This window comes from Scyliorhinus canicula, chromosome 15 (assembly GCF_902713615.1).
Source record: "Scyliorhinus canicula chromosome 15, sScyCan1.1, whole genome shotgun sequence".
Lineage (NCBI taxonomy): Eukaryota > Metazoa > Chordata > Chondrichthyes > Carcharhiniformes > Scyliorhinidae > Scyliorhinus > Scyliorhinus canicula.
Window position 1 is genome coordinate 92,299,435 of NC_052160.1, and position 13,936 is coordinate 92,313,370.

The following is a 13,936-nucleotide window of genomic DNA, read 5'->3' on the forward strand; positions in this document are numbered from 1 at the left end:
AACCGGCTGGCGCAACTCCAGGACGTCAAATTTGGGAACAGGCAGGTTGTGGTAGTCACCACTGTTGCATATATCACATACAAGAGGTAATACGGTAAGGCTCCTGTACTACAGGTACGGGGGTAGATCCCTGCCTGCTGGCTCCGCCCAGTAGGCGGAGTATAAATGTGTGTGCTCACCGAGCCGCAGCCATTTCAGCAGTAGCTGCAGGAGGCGACACATCTCTGCTTAATAAAGTTTTGATTACTCTCTACTCTCGTTGTAATTGATAGTGCATCAATTTCTTAAGCAGAGATTTTACAACGATGGACCTCCGTATCAAGCCAGATCGCCTGCAGCTGCACCCTCAAGCATACAACGCCAAGTCGGCCTTCGCCCATTGGATAGCTTGCTTTGAAGCCTACATTGGATCTGCGACAGAACCACCCACAGAGGCACAGAAGCTCCAGATCCTGTTTACGCGGCTGAGCTCCGATATATTACCCCTCATCCGGGACGCGCCTACCTACGCTGAGGCCATGGGGCTTCTGAAAGAGAACTACAGCCAGCACACCAACAAACTCTACGCCAGGCACCTCCTGTCCACGCGGCATCAACTCCCCGGTGAGTCTGTGGAAGATTTCTGGCGTGCCCTGCATGCCCTGGCGAGGGACTGCGATTGCCAAGCCGTTTTGGCTATTGAACATTCCGAACTTCTAATTAGGGACGCTTTCGTTATGGGCATAGAGTTGGGGTACATCCGCCAGCGTCTCTTAGAAGGGGCTACCCACGACCTCGCGGCAACCAAGAAACTCGCGGTCTCACTGACGGTCACCTCCCGTAATGTACAAGTGTACGCCCCTGACCACACAGCGCCCTCCCCTCCTGGACATCGTGGACCCCACCAGTGAACATTCCATCGTGGACCCCCCCAGCGACTGCCCCATCGTTCATCCCACCAGCGACCGTCCCCAGCCAACCCCAAGCCTGTGCCGTGCAGCAGCCAGCCAACTCCGGGGAACCCAAGTGCAACTTCTGCGGACAGACAAAGCGTTCCCGGCAGCGCTGCCCGGCGCAGAGCGCACTCTGCAAGGCCTGCGGGAAGAAAGGACATTTTGCTGCTGTGTGCCAGGCCCGCTCGATCGCCGCTGTAACCAGGCCCATTGTTCCTGCATCCCCCACGTGTGGCCCATGGGCGCCGCCATCTTCCTCGCCTCAGATCACATGCAGCCCATGGGCGCCGCCATCTTGTTTGCCTCAGGACACGTGCGGCCCGTGGGCGCCGCCATCTTCCTCGCCTCAGATCACATGCAGCCCATGGGCGCCGCCATCTTGTTTGCCTCAGGACACGTGCGGCCCGTGGGCACGCCATCTTCCCCGCCTCAGGATCCCTGCTCATCAGGCACCTCATCGGGCCGCTCATCACCTGCAATTGCCTTCCAACACCAGCTACAGCTCGCCTCTATAACGATCGACCAGTCCCGGCCGCACAACCTTGCAACCACGTCGACGGCGGTAAAGGTCGATGGGCACAAGACGTCATGCCTTCTTGCCTCTGGGAGCACAGAGTGCTTCATCCACCCCGATACAGTAAGGCGCTGCTCCCTCGCGGTACACCCCATCAAACAACGAATCTCCCTGGCCTTCGGATCCCACTCCGTGGAGATCTGGGGGTACTGCACTGCCACCCTCACCATCCAGGGCGCAGAGTTCAGCGACTTCCGGCTCTACGTCCTCTCCAACCTCTGCGCTACCTTGTTACTTGGCCTGGACTTCCAGTGCAACCTCCAAAGTCTCACTCTGAAATTCGGCGGGCCCCTACCACCCCTTACTGCCTGCGGTCTCACGACTCTTAAGGTCGACATGCCTTCTCGGTTTGCAAACCTCATCCCGGATTGCAAACCCGTCGCCACCAGGAGCAGACGGTACAGTGCCCAGGGCAGGACCTTCATCAGGTCTGAGGTCCAGTGGCTGCTGCGGGAAGGTATCATCGAGGCCAGCAACAGTCCCTGGAGAGCCCAAGTGGTAGTTGTGAAAACTGGGGAGAAAAATAGGATGGTCGTTGACTACAGTCAGACCATCAATTGGTACACGCAGCTCAACACGTACCCACTCCCACGCATATCTGATATGGTCAATCAGATTGCACAGTACCGGGTCTTCTCGACAGTGGACCTGAAATCTGCCTACCACCAGCTCCCCATTGGCAAGGCGGACCACCCGTACACCGCGTTTGAAGTGGACAGCCGCCTTTACCACTTCCTTAAGGTTCCCTTCGGCGTCACTAATGGGGTCTTGGTCTTTCAACGGGAGATGGACTGAATAGTTGACCGGTACGGACTGCAGGTCATCTTCCTGTACCTGGACAAAGTCACCATCTGCAGCCATGACCAGCAGGACCACGACGCTAACCTTTCCAAATTCCTCCACACCGCCAAACTCCTCAGCCTAACGTACAACAAGGAGAAGTGCGTGTTCAGCACCAACCGCTTAGCCATCCTCGGCTATGTGGTGCAAAATGGAGTTCTAGGGCCCGACCCCGATCACATGCGTCCCCTCATGGATCTCCCTCTCCCCCACTGCCCCAAGGCCCTGAAACGATGCCTGGGGTTCTTCTCATACTACGCCAAATGGGTCCCTAACTATGCGGACAAGGCCCGCCCACTCATTCACTCCACCGTTTTCCCCCTGACGGCCGAGGCTCACCAGGCCTTCAACCATATCAAGGCCGACATCGCCAAGGCCACAATGCATGCGGTCGACGAGACGCTCCCCTTCCAAGTCGGGATCGATGCATCAGACGTCGCTCTGGCCGCCACCCTCAACCAGGCAGGCAGGCCCATGGCATTCTTTTCACGCACCCTCCATGCCTCCGAAATTCGGCACTCCTCCGTCGAGAAGGAGGCCCAGGCCATCGTCGAAGCTGTGCGACATTGGAGGCATTACCTGGCCGGCAGGAGATTCACTCTCCTCACTGACCAACGGTCGGTTGCCTTCATGTTCAATAACACACAGTGGGGCAAGATCATAAATGATAAAATCTTGAGGTGGAGGATCAAGCTCTCCACCTACAATTATGAGATTTTGTATCGCCCTGGTAAGCTCAACAATCCCTCCGATGCCCTATCCCAAGGTACATGTGCCAGCGCACAGTTGGACCGACTCCGGACCCTACATGACGATCTCTGTCAACCAGGGGTCACCCGGTTCTTTCACTTCATAAAGGCCCGCAATCTTCCCTACTCCATTGAGGAGGTCAAGGCTATCACCAGAGACTGCCAGGTCTGCGCGGAGGGCAAACCGCACTTCTACCGGCCAGACCGCGCGCATCCAGTGAAGGCCTTCCACCTCTTTCAACGCCTCAGAGTGGATTTCAAATGGCCCCTCCCCTCCACCGACCGAAACACGTACTTCCTTAACGTGGTCGACGAATACCCCAGCTTCCCCTTCGCCATCCCATGCCCCGATATGACGTCTGCCACCGTCATCAAAGCACTCAACACATCTTCGCCCTGTTTGGTTTCCCCGCCTTCATCCACAGCGACGGGGATCCTCATTTATGAGCAATGAGCTGCGTCAGTACCTGTTCAGCAGGGGTATAGTCTCGTACAGGACGACCAGCTACAACCCCCGGGGAAACGGGCAGGTGGAGCGGGAGAATGGGATGGTCTGGAAGGCCGTCCAGCTGGCCCTACGGTCCAAGAATCTCCCGGTCTCCCGCTGGCAGGAGGTCCTCCCCGACGCCCTTCACTCCATCCGATAGCTACTTTGCACTGCGACTAATGCAACCCCCCATTAACGTCTCCTTGTCTTCCCCATGAACGTCTCCTTGTCTTCCCCAGGAAGTCCACCTCTGGGGTTTCGCTCCCAATGTGGTTGGCAGCTCCAGGACCCGTTCTCCTCCGCAAGCACGTGTGGCTCCACGTTGGCCAAGAGGGTACAGCTACTCCATGCAAACCCGCAGTACGTATATGTGGCGTATCCCGACGGCCGCCAAGACAGTCTCCCTCAGGGACCTGGCACCAGCTGGGTCCCCACCCCCCACCGCCCCGACACCACTCTTCCTCCTCCCCAGCGCACAACACCACAGCCCCCGCTCCAGGATGATCCTTCCTCCCCTTGGTCCCACCCGGGGATGAAGATGAGGTCTACACGCTCCCAGAGTCACCGGCGACTGAGCCGACGCCTGCATCACCACCGGGATTGCGGCGATCACAACGGAGGATCAAGGCACCCGATCGGCTAAATTTGTGAACTTTCCCCAAAATGTTTCCATTGAAATGCATGTAAATCGTTTTCCACCACCAGCGGTGGACTCTTTTTTAACAGGGGGTGAAGGTAGTCGTCACCACTGTTGTATATATCACATATGAGAGGTAATACGGTAAGGCTCCTGTACTACAGGTACGGGGGTAGATCCCTGCCTGTTGGCTCCGCCCAGTAGGCAGAGTATAAATGTGTGGGCTCACCGAGCTGCAGCCATTTCGGCAGCAGCTGCGGGAGGCTACACATCTCTGCTTAATAAAGCCTCGATTACACTCTACTCTCATCTCGTTGTCATTGATAGTGCATCACAGGTCCAGGCAAGGAGTTCACATATTGGCCTGCTGCTCTTCAAACAAGTGTCAAGCTGCAAGATGGGCCCCAGTAGCCACATAAGTTAAAGGGCCAGGCAACTGAATTGCAGTGAGAGTAACTTTGAAGAGTTTCTCCTGAAAGCATTCGGGAATGTTATTGGAGGTGTTGCAGAGCTTCCCTGGGTTTGTCGGAGCATATCCCTGTGTGCTGACAGCGTTGATAGAGGAACATTCTTCTGAGATGGCGTTCCTATCTGTGGACTCTTGCTGCGGTACTTGGTTAGCAGACAGACTGTAGACATCATCTCGTATCTGCATAACACTTGTTCATTCGTGCTACATCTAAACAGGTTACAGAGTAGGCATGTTGCAGCTGGGATATATTTATTAAATCTTTTGTTACAGTTGAGCTAAACAGAGTTGTACTTGGTGACTGCCTTCACGCCCTCGGAGACAGCTTGTTTGGCCAGTTCCCACGGCAGCATGAGGCGGACGGCACTTTGGATCTCTGAGATGGTGTTCCACTTGTTGAAGCAAATGAGGTATGAGGCCTTGGCTTCATAAACTCCTTTGTTGATCACAAAGGAATTCATGACGTTCGTGGCCTTGGATGAGATCCAGGAGGACGAGTGGCCATGGGTCAGCGCCCGTACACGTAGTTGGACTAGCTCTGCTTGCGGGTTTCCCTCTGCCACTTGGGTATTTTTAAAAATAAATTTAGAGTACTGAATTCATTTTTCCAATTAAGGGTCAATTTATTAGCACGGCCAATCCACCGACCTTGCACATCTTTGGGTTGTGGGGGCGAAACCCACGCAAACACGGGGAGAATGTGCGAACTCGAACCTGGGACCTCAGCGCCATGAGGCAGCAGTGCTAACCACTGCGCCACCATGCTGCCCACTTCCCTCTGCTTCTTGGTGATTTTAATCAGGGATAGCCTGGACACCTGGCAGGTGGCTTCACCCCTCCCCCCTTTGGCAGGTCAGGCATTCTGCTCCACTTCAACTGGTTTTGCACCTCGGAATGATTCCAACTTCCCCCCCGCCCTCTCTCTCTCAAGATCAACATCTATGAGGCTATCTGCGGGCATGTAGGTGTCCAGGTGCACTATCCAGGATTAGTGGGACCTTGAAAGACAGGGGGCAGGATCTCCGTCGGCTATCTCTGAAATCGGGAAACGCGGTTTGGTGGAGAATTGGTTTCATGCCAAATCGCAATTCTCCGGCGTCTCAACAGTGGCGTCAATGCATTCCACTCCACTCGTTCAGTAAACAACCTTGGCATATCATTAGCGGGCCTGATCCGGTATTCCCAGGGGTCTCCGGAATGCTCCGCCTCCACCGGGACGAATTCCTGACGGCGAGGTTCACCTGTGCTTTTAGAAATCATGAAACAGGTGCTGTGGCTGCTGAGGAGGAGAGGGGGGGTATGGAAAGTGTCCAATATTGCTATAGTTTGCTGACAGTCATGCTGCTGGTCGGCAGGGGAGCTTCTGCCAGGGTTCTGCCGGAGGGAGTAGCAGGGTTGGTCAGGTGGAGGGCTGTGGGGTCGGGTGGACGGGCACAGAACACCATTACCGTGGCTTGTACGGCAGTCATGCAGCTGCGCACGCCGCTGATGCCCACTGTGAACTTAGTGCCACAGGACGTAAGGATGCCCACCCAGGCCACCTCCCCCCTTGGTGTCCTCTGGCCCCAGCTGACCCATCAGTGGGATGAGAGCGCTCCAACGCAATCAGAGCCATCTTTCTGGCCTGGGATGGTGTATGTGGGGTGTGAAGTGTGGATATGTGGCTGCAGCTTGTCAGCCTCCCGAGTGTCAATCTCAAATCTGGCAAATCCCGCACCGTTTCTCATTGGAATCGATTGTATTCCATGTGGCACTGGTGCACGCCCCTTAACAGTTGCTGAATCAGTCCAGGTGTGGTGCCAATTTTGCTGTGGAACTCCACATATCCTGCCCCAACGTCAACACTTAGTCTCAGGAATGGAGAATCCAGCCGAGGCTCCTTTCTCTCAGGTATGTCTTAACCTCTGTCAAAAAACAATGGAGCCAAGGCTTACTGTTAGCCTTCCAAAAGACTGGTGCAAGAGATTTATAGTTCCGTTTATAAGCTCAAGGGTTTTCTGAGCTACAGACCAGCACTGGTTTGCATTTAAAGCCAGCCACATTGACACACAGTAGGACTGCCAGCCTGTCCTTCACTGCTTTAAACCCAGGAGATGTCTGTTCTACCATTGAAATGTAGGTCTAATTTGACAACTCCTTCCAGCCCATGCCAGCTTTGTCTGCGTTGAAGGCCTGCTCTGTCCAGTAGCCACTTTCCTCAATTTATTCCCGTGCCACCTTGTGTAGCTTTCCTGCTGCTGTGTGGTCAGCTGAAGCAGCCTCGCAACCAACTTCACATGGCCAGCAATGCAGCCATCTTGCTGTGCACCCTACTGACCGCCCACCATGGCCTGTGGTTGTGCAGACCAACACCAGCTGTAAGGGCATGGGGTGTGGAAGGCAGAGTGCCGGGGGAATGGCTGGGTGTGGTTGTGGGGATAGGCTGGTCGGTGGGTGCAGAAGGGGGACATGTGGGGCCTGAGACTGGGCTGCAGTGCAGGCTGGGGACACCGTGCAGCCCATTGGCCCTGGCTGGGCATGGGAGCATGCACCATGCTAACATGTCTGCTTTTCACTCCCTGCAGACAATGTACTTCAGAAACAAACCATGAATGGTTCCTGCAGCCCTGAGGCTGTACGAGCAGGAGCTGCTTGCAGGGGGCCCTGCGAAAACAGCAGCCTGCTCCAGAGGAACAGGGAACAGCTGCTGAGGATGGAGAGTCCGTCCAATGGGGCGAGGAGGAAGTGGGAAGGCGGCACCGCATCAGGCCTCGTGTGTACCGGCAGCGCCTGTCATTCGAGGACCTGTGGGACCGGGCATGCTGTCGAAGATGTTGGCTAAGCAGGGGGACCATACAACATATCTGCAGGATCATGGCACACACTGGAATTGTGCGGGTATGGGGAAGGACACCCGTTCCCAGTGGCCATCAAGGCGATGGCTGCCCTGGACCTTTATGCCGCGAGTCCTTCCAGGGGTTGGGTGGACGGGTGGTGGTGGGTGGTGTTGGGGGGAGTGACACATGTGACATGAGGAATCGCAATTCAGCAGGGTCTTATTCCCTCACTCGATGCTGCCATTGGCCTCAGCAACTGCCCTTTCTCCGGCCCCACTGTTCCACTGAGGTGAGGGGTCAGAGGTCCAGCAGTCCCCCTCCAGTTTTCTCCTGCCGATTATGAGCAGCCTTCTCCTTGTGGGGTGGGGCGGTTGAAATCAAATAATACCCACTGTTAGACAGTCCGACTGCATGCAGCTGGTGGCTTCAATGGCCAGGACACATGGCCATAGCGGCCATGAGTGCTGGCACATGGTGCAGGATGGGGTTCAGCTGCCTTCCTGGTGGATATGGGGTGGGGTTACGGGTCTGTGGGATGGCTGCCCTGAGGAGGTTGTGCAGTTTTTTCCGCCACTGCTGCCTCTCTTACTGGTGTTGCCCACGGCGCCTATGACCTCTGCCACCACCATCCAGGCACAGCGAATGGTGGCAGCTCACAGCCTCCTTCCCACTCCAGGATACAGGGTCGCCTGCCTCTCCTCCGGGGCATCCAGCAGGGTCTCAAGTTCAGGGCCGCTCTCACTGCTGTCACAGGTTGGCTGGGATGAGTGTCCGTGGGGAGTGAAGTGTGTATATGTGGCTGCAGCTTGTCAGCCTCCTAAGGGCCGATCCCGGCGATACTGGCACTGCTTCTCATTGGAATTGATGGTGGTGCTGGTGCTGGTCCCTTAACGGTCGGTGAATTGGTCCAGGTGCAGCATCAGTTTTGCTGCCGTAGAAATCCAGGAATCCTGTGCCGGCATCAACCCTAGTTAGTCTCAGGAACGGAGAATCTGGCCCAATACATTTATACCTTTCTGAACTGGATTCATCTTTAGCGACCTGTTATTTATTTGATTAAACTCCTTGGCCGGGATTCTTCGACCCCTCACCAGGTCGGAGAATCCCTGGGGGAGGGGAGGGATGGGGGGGGGGGGGGGGGGGGATGGTGGAGTGCCCGCCGAGTACAGCCGAGTCCCACCGGCATGGGTTACATATGGTCCCACCCGGCGGGACCTCGGAGTTCTTTCTGCTGGGCCATCCTGGTGGGGGTAGGGGGATCCGACCCTGGGGGGGGGGGGGGGGGGGGAGGCCGCCACAGTGGCCTGGTCAGCGATCGGGGCGGGCTGGTTCCGTGGGGGCCGATGTTCCTGCGCACCGGGCCCCTGTAGGGCTCCGCCATATTGCCCGGGGGGCCAGCGCGGCGACGGGAACACACGTGCATGCGCAAACTCACACTGGCGCATGGGCTTACAGGCGGCGGACCTGCGGAGACCACTGCGGCGCCGTACTAGCCCCCTGGGAAGGGGTGGATAGCTGCTAGGTGAGGCCCGTTAGGCCGCGCCACTTTTCACGCCGGCGTCAGAACTTGGCCGCACGATTGGAGAATCCCGGCCCTTCTTGATTAGTCCTCATAATTCACATATTGTTAAAGATGCTCATATTTCAACTACACTGTGAGTCGATAGCTGGTCAATCTAGTCCTTACGCTGTCTTCGAATATAGTTTCAAATTTCTTGCTTCTATATTTTCATAAATTAATTTTAAACTTTCAACAGAGGTATTGACATTTTTAAAAGTTTCTTTTCCAGCTCCGATAGAGCTGCATTCCTATAATCATATCCAATTCTGATTCACTGAGCTGTATTCAAGGGAATAATGGCTGTGGTGACAGGCCACGTCATCATTAATCTTGCTTAATTTTAAATTGCGAGTGAATAAGGCAATTAAACTTATTATTTCCAAAAAAAGAAAGAGTTACCTTGATGCTTGGTCGATGGTATGAATTAGGTATTTAGTTCTAATCTTAGTGCTACCCATTCTGTGTATGAAGAGTTTTTGGCAAAAATACCTGTATCCTTTTTCTCAATTCAAAAGTATAATATCATAAATGTATATGAATTCCATCTATTTATTGGGGTATTTCCATCACACCTGTGCCACTAAAACACCCAGTGCTGCATCTGCCAACCTGGAGTTCTCCATATGGAATCATAGAATCCCTACTGTGCAGAATGAGGCCATTTGGCCCATAGGGTCTGCATCGCTTAGGCCCACTTCCCCATCCTATCGCCATAGCCAAACATCCCTCGACACTAAGGGACAATTTATCATGGCCAATCCACCTAACCTGCAAATGGTATGGATTGTGGGAGGAAACCAGAGCACACATGGGGCGAAAGTGCAAACTGCACACAGACAGTCACCAGAGGCCGGAATTGAACCCGAGTCCCTGGCGCTGTGAGGCATCAGTGCTAGCCATTGTGCCACCGAGCTTCCCTGCTTCATTTTCCATCTTTCAAATTCTCATGTATAAAGAAGGATGGACTACCTTTAAGAAGATCAGTCTGGTTGCACCATGCGCTTTTGAGCACAAAGCTGTTTGACCCCCCTGCTCGGTGTAGAGGGGACCGTCAGCAGTGAGAAACCGGTACAGCCTTAGGTGAATAATTCCACAGATTCAATATCCACTGAGATAATGTTCCTCCTCATCCGTGTCTTAAATGGGGGACCGCTTACTCTGAGATTACGCCCTCCTACCACTTCCCGGATCCGCTGGTGCCATGTGGTATGTCTGCTTCATATCATCATCTATACATGACCCAGACACCAGGCGAACCCACGATAGACACCCATCACACCCTCATACCCTCCCATACAGGCCCATCTGCAAAATGGTTGCACATTCACCCTGGTCAATTGTAAGAGGACATTCAGTCCATTGAGGCATGGCATTTGAGACCTTTGGATGACCCCATCCTGCTGACCTCCTCTGTGACTTCTCTCCTGCTGCTCTGGCCTGTGAGAGGTATCCTCTTACCACCAGCTCCTTTGAGGACCCCCCTCCTCCCCCTCACCGCCCCACCCCCCAATTGCTCACAGCCTGGTGCAGGACTTACAGAGATCATTGCTGAACCATGGGGCTGTCCTTGATCTGGGCCTTTCCCTGCCTCAATACTTTGTGACGGTTCAGGATGTGACAGTTCTCTAAAAATACAAGGGTTTAGTTTTGAGGTTGAGGGATGAGAGACAGGCTTCAAGAGTCAAATCTTTTTCTGAACTTCTCATTCGGCAGGGGAATGGAACAGATCTTTCCCCTCCGTGGCAAAGGTCCGAAATGAACCAAAGGGTAAAATATGCTCTTCGCTGTTGCTGCTCCAATAGTTCAATGTATTTAATGGCCCTCTTTCTATTTTCACTTCCATGTGAGGATTGCTTCTGCAGCAGGTTAACTCCTATCAGGGTGCCTTTTTAAATGGGTGGCCTTGACCGATTGGGCACGGAACCCACTCTACCCTTACCGGGTTGGCCGCCTTCCCACTGGATGGTCGCAGGTTGGGCACAACATGCTTCATTTGGCGTTCGCACCTCCGGGTCTGCCTCCCTTATCCTATCAAACACTAGCCTTTGATGTAGAAAATCCAGACTGCTGCACCACTGCAGTACGATGGGAGCACTCCACTGCCAGAGCTGCTGTCTTTCAGAAAAGATATTAAAGCGAGGTCCTATCCACCTCCCCAAGCAGATGTAGAATATTCTACAGCATGATGAAGAACAGGGGAGTTCTCCCTTGTGAACTGGTGAATATTTATTCCTCACTAACACTGAACCATGTTGTGCACAAAATTGTCAACTGTCTGCCCTACATTGCAACAATGAAGACAACTGATTGTGACTGGTTGCTATTTTGAGAGGATGAAATAATGTGTGGAAGCTCAAAATGTTGCAAAAAAATTAAACCGATAGAGTAAGTTTGGCCGGGAATCTCCGCTGTGGGTCCACCTCGCTACCGCTGCGAGTAAGGACGGAGATCTTGGTGGCTCAGTCAAATTTCCCATTCACTGCAGTGGGACCGGGGAAACCCACTGCCGTTAATGGATGGAGAATCCCGCCCTCTGTCTTGGAACACTCTGCCCTGTATTAATTAAAAAACACTTTATTGGAAGAATTTCTGGACATTCAGCCTTTCTATTACTCTGAAGAAAAGTCAATCATTTGAGGTAAATGTGATGCTGTTTCAAATAAACAAAAATTAGTTTTGGGCTGGTTTCTCCATTTCCCTAGCCATGGCGGCATGCCATTTGTTGACGGTGAGATTCTCTGTTTCCGCCGCTGTCGATAGGATTTCCCATTGAAGACACTCCAGGTCACCGGGACAACCATAGGTGGGGATGCACTGCCAGCGGGAACAGTAAATCCCACCACCAGCAAATGGCCAGAGAATTCCAGCCCAAGTCTTCAATATAGAGCAGCACGGTAGCATAGTGGTTAGCACTATGGCTTCACAGCACCTGGGTCCCAGGTTCAATTCCCGGCTTGGGTCACTGTCTGTGCGGAGTCTGCATGTTCTCCTGTCTGCGTAGGTCTTCTCCGAGTGCTCCGGTGTCCTACCACAAGTCCCGAAAGATGTGTTATTAGGTAATTTGGACATTTTGAATTCTCCCTCTGTGTACCCAAACAGGCACCGGAATGTGGCGACTAGGGGCTTTTCACAGAAACTTCATTGCAGTAGGTGATATACATAGTAGGTGAATTCACGTGAGTGTCTGTTTCCATTCATTGATTCACGGGATGTCCATGTTGCTGGCTCGGTCGGCATTTATTGCCTATCACTAATTTCCCTTGAGAAGGTGGTGGTGAGCCGCCTTCTCCATGCGGCACAGGTACACCCATATGTTAACTCTCAGGAATTAACCATGGCTTTTGGACAGGAACTTTATTAACCTCTACCGTGGCAATATTTGCTCTGTTAGAATAACAGAACTTGTGAGCATATGTGTTATCTCAATGGCCGTGCGGAATTAAGCCTTACTGAAGATCAAAACAGTCTTTGAAATGACACTGATTTAGGGGCTGAGACCAGGCTAAGAAAGGATCAATAAGTATCACTGGAGTGTTAATGCATCAAGTAATGGGCTAACTTAGGTTTTATTACCTTCAACACTGTATGCGACCTGGGCCGGGATTCTCCCCTACCCGGCGGGGTGGGGGATCCCGGCGGGATGGAGTGGCGTGAACCACTTCGGCGTCGAGCCGCCCCAAAGGTGCGGATTTCTCCGCACATTGAGGGGCTTATCCCTAACCTTGAGGGGCTAGTCCCGCGCCGGAGTGGTTGGCGCCCCGCCGGATGGCGGGAACAGCCTTTGGCGCCGTCCCAGCCATGGCCGAAGGGACTTCGCTGGTTGGTGGAAGTCCGCGCATGCGCCAGAGCTTCAGCGGCTGCTGACGTCATCCCCACGCATGCGCAGGGGAGGGGGTCACTTCCGCGTCCACCATCATGAAGACTATAGCGAACGCGGAAGGAAAAGAGTACCCCCATGGCACAGGCCCGCCCGCCGATCGGTGGGCCCTGATCATGGGCCAGGCCACCGTGGGGGCACCCCCGGGGCCAGATCGCCCCGCGCCACCCCCAGGACCCCGGAGCCCGCCCGCGCCGCCTGGTCCCGCCGGTAAGGTAGGTGGTTTGATCCAGGCCGGCGGGAGAGGCTTGACAGCAGCGGGACTTTGGCCCATCGCGGGCCGGAGAATCGCCGGGGGGGGGGCCGCCAACCGACGTGGCGCGATTCCCGCGCCCGCCGAATCTCTGGTGCCGGAGACTTCGGAGACGGCGGGGGCGGGATTCACGCCGGCCCCCGGCAATTCTCCGACCCGGCGGGGGGGGGGGGGGGGGGGGGGGGGGGGGGTCGGAGAATCCCGTCCCTGATAACTGCAGATGGCTGAATTTGCAATGATACAAGCTTTTAGCTTACAAATATTATTCAACTCTATGTATTAACAAACAATATATACATAAAGACTAGTATAGAATGTCAATGTAATCAATGGCATGCATTTATATCATGTATTCACTCTGTATAGCCTTTATAACTTGTGATTATGGCTAGAAGCTTATATTAAGAATTCACTTTGTATAACCCAATTGATATTGTATTATTTCTAGACTAAGCATTATGAAAATATACTGTAAATAAGGAAGGGTGACCAAATTATCCTGCATATCAAAAGTAAAATGATCCAGCAGTAAGAAGTTAGTTGGGGACTCATGGCCAGATTGCTGCTGTGTCTTTGTTCCTGTAGAATTTCAAACTGCTGCTATTAAGCCGTTATCGGGGGAGAAGGAATCACTGGCTGGCAGAGATTTGGGGCGTGATGTATTATCAATTTTAAAGAATTTTGTCCAGGTCTTGCTGCAAGTGGGCATGGATTGCTTCATCATAGTTGTGAATGGTATTG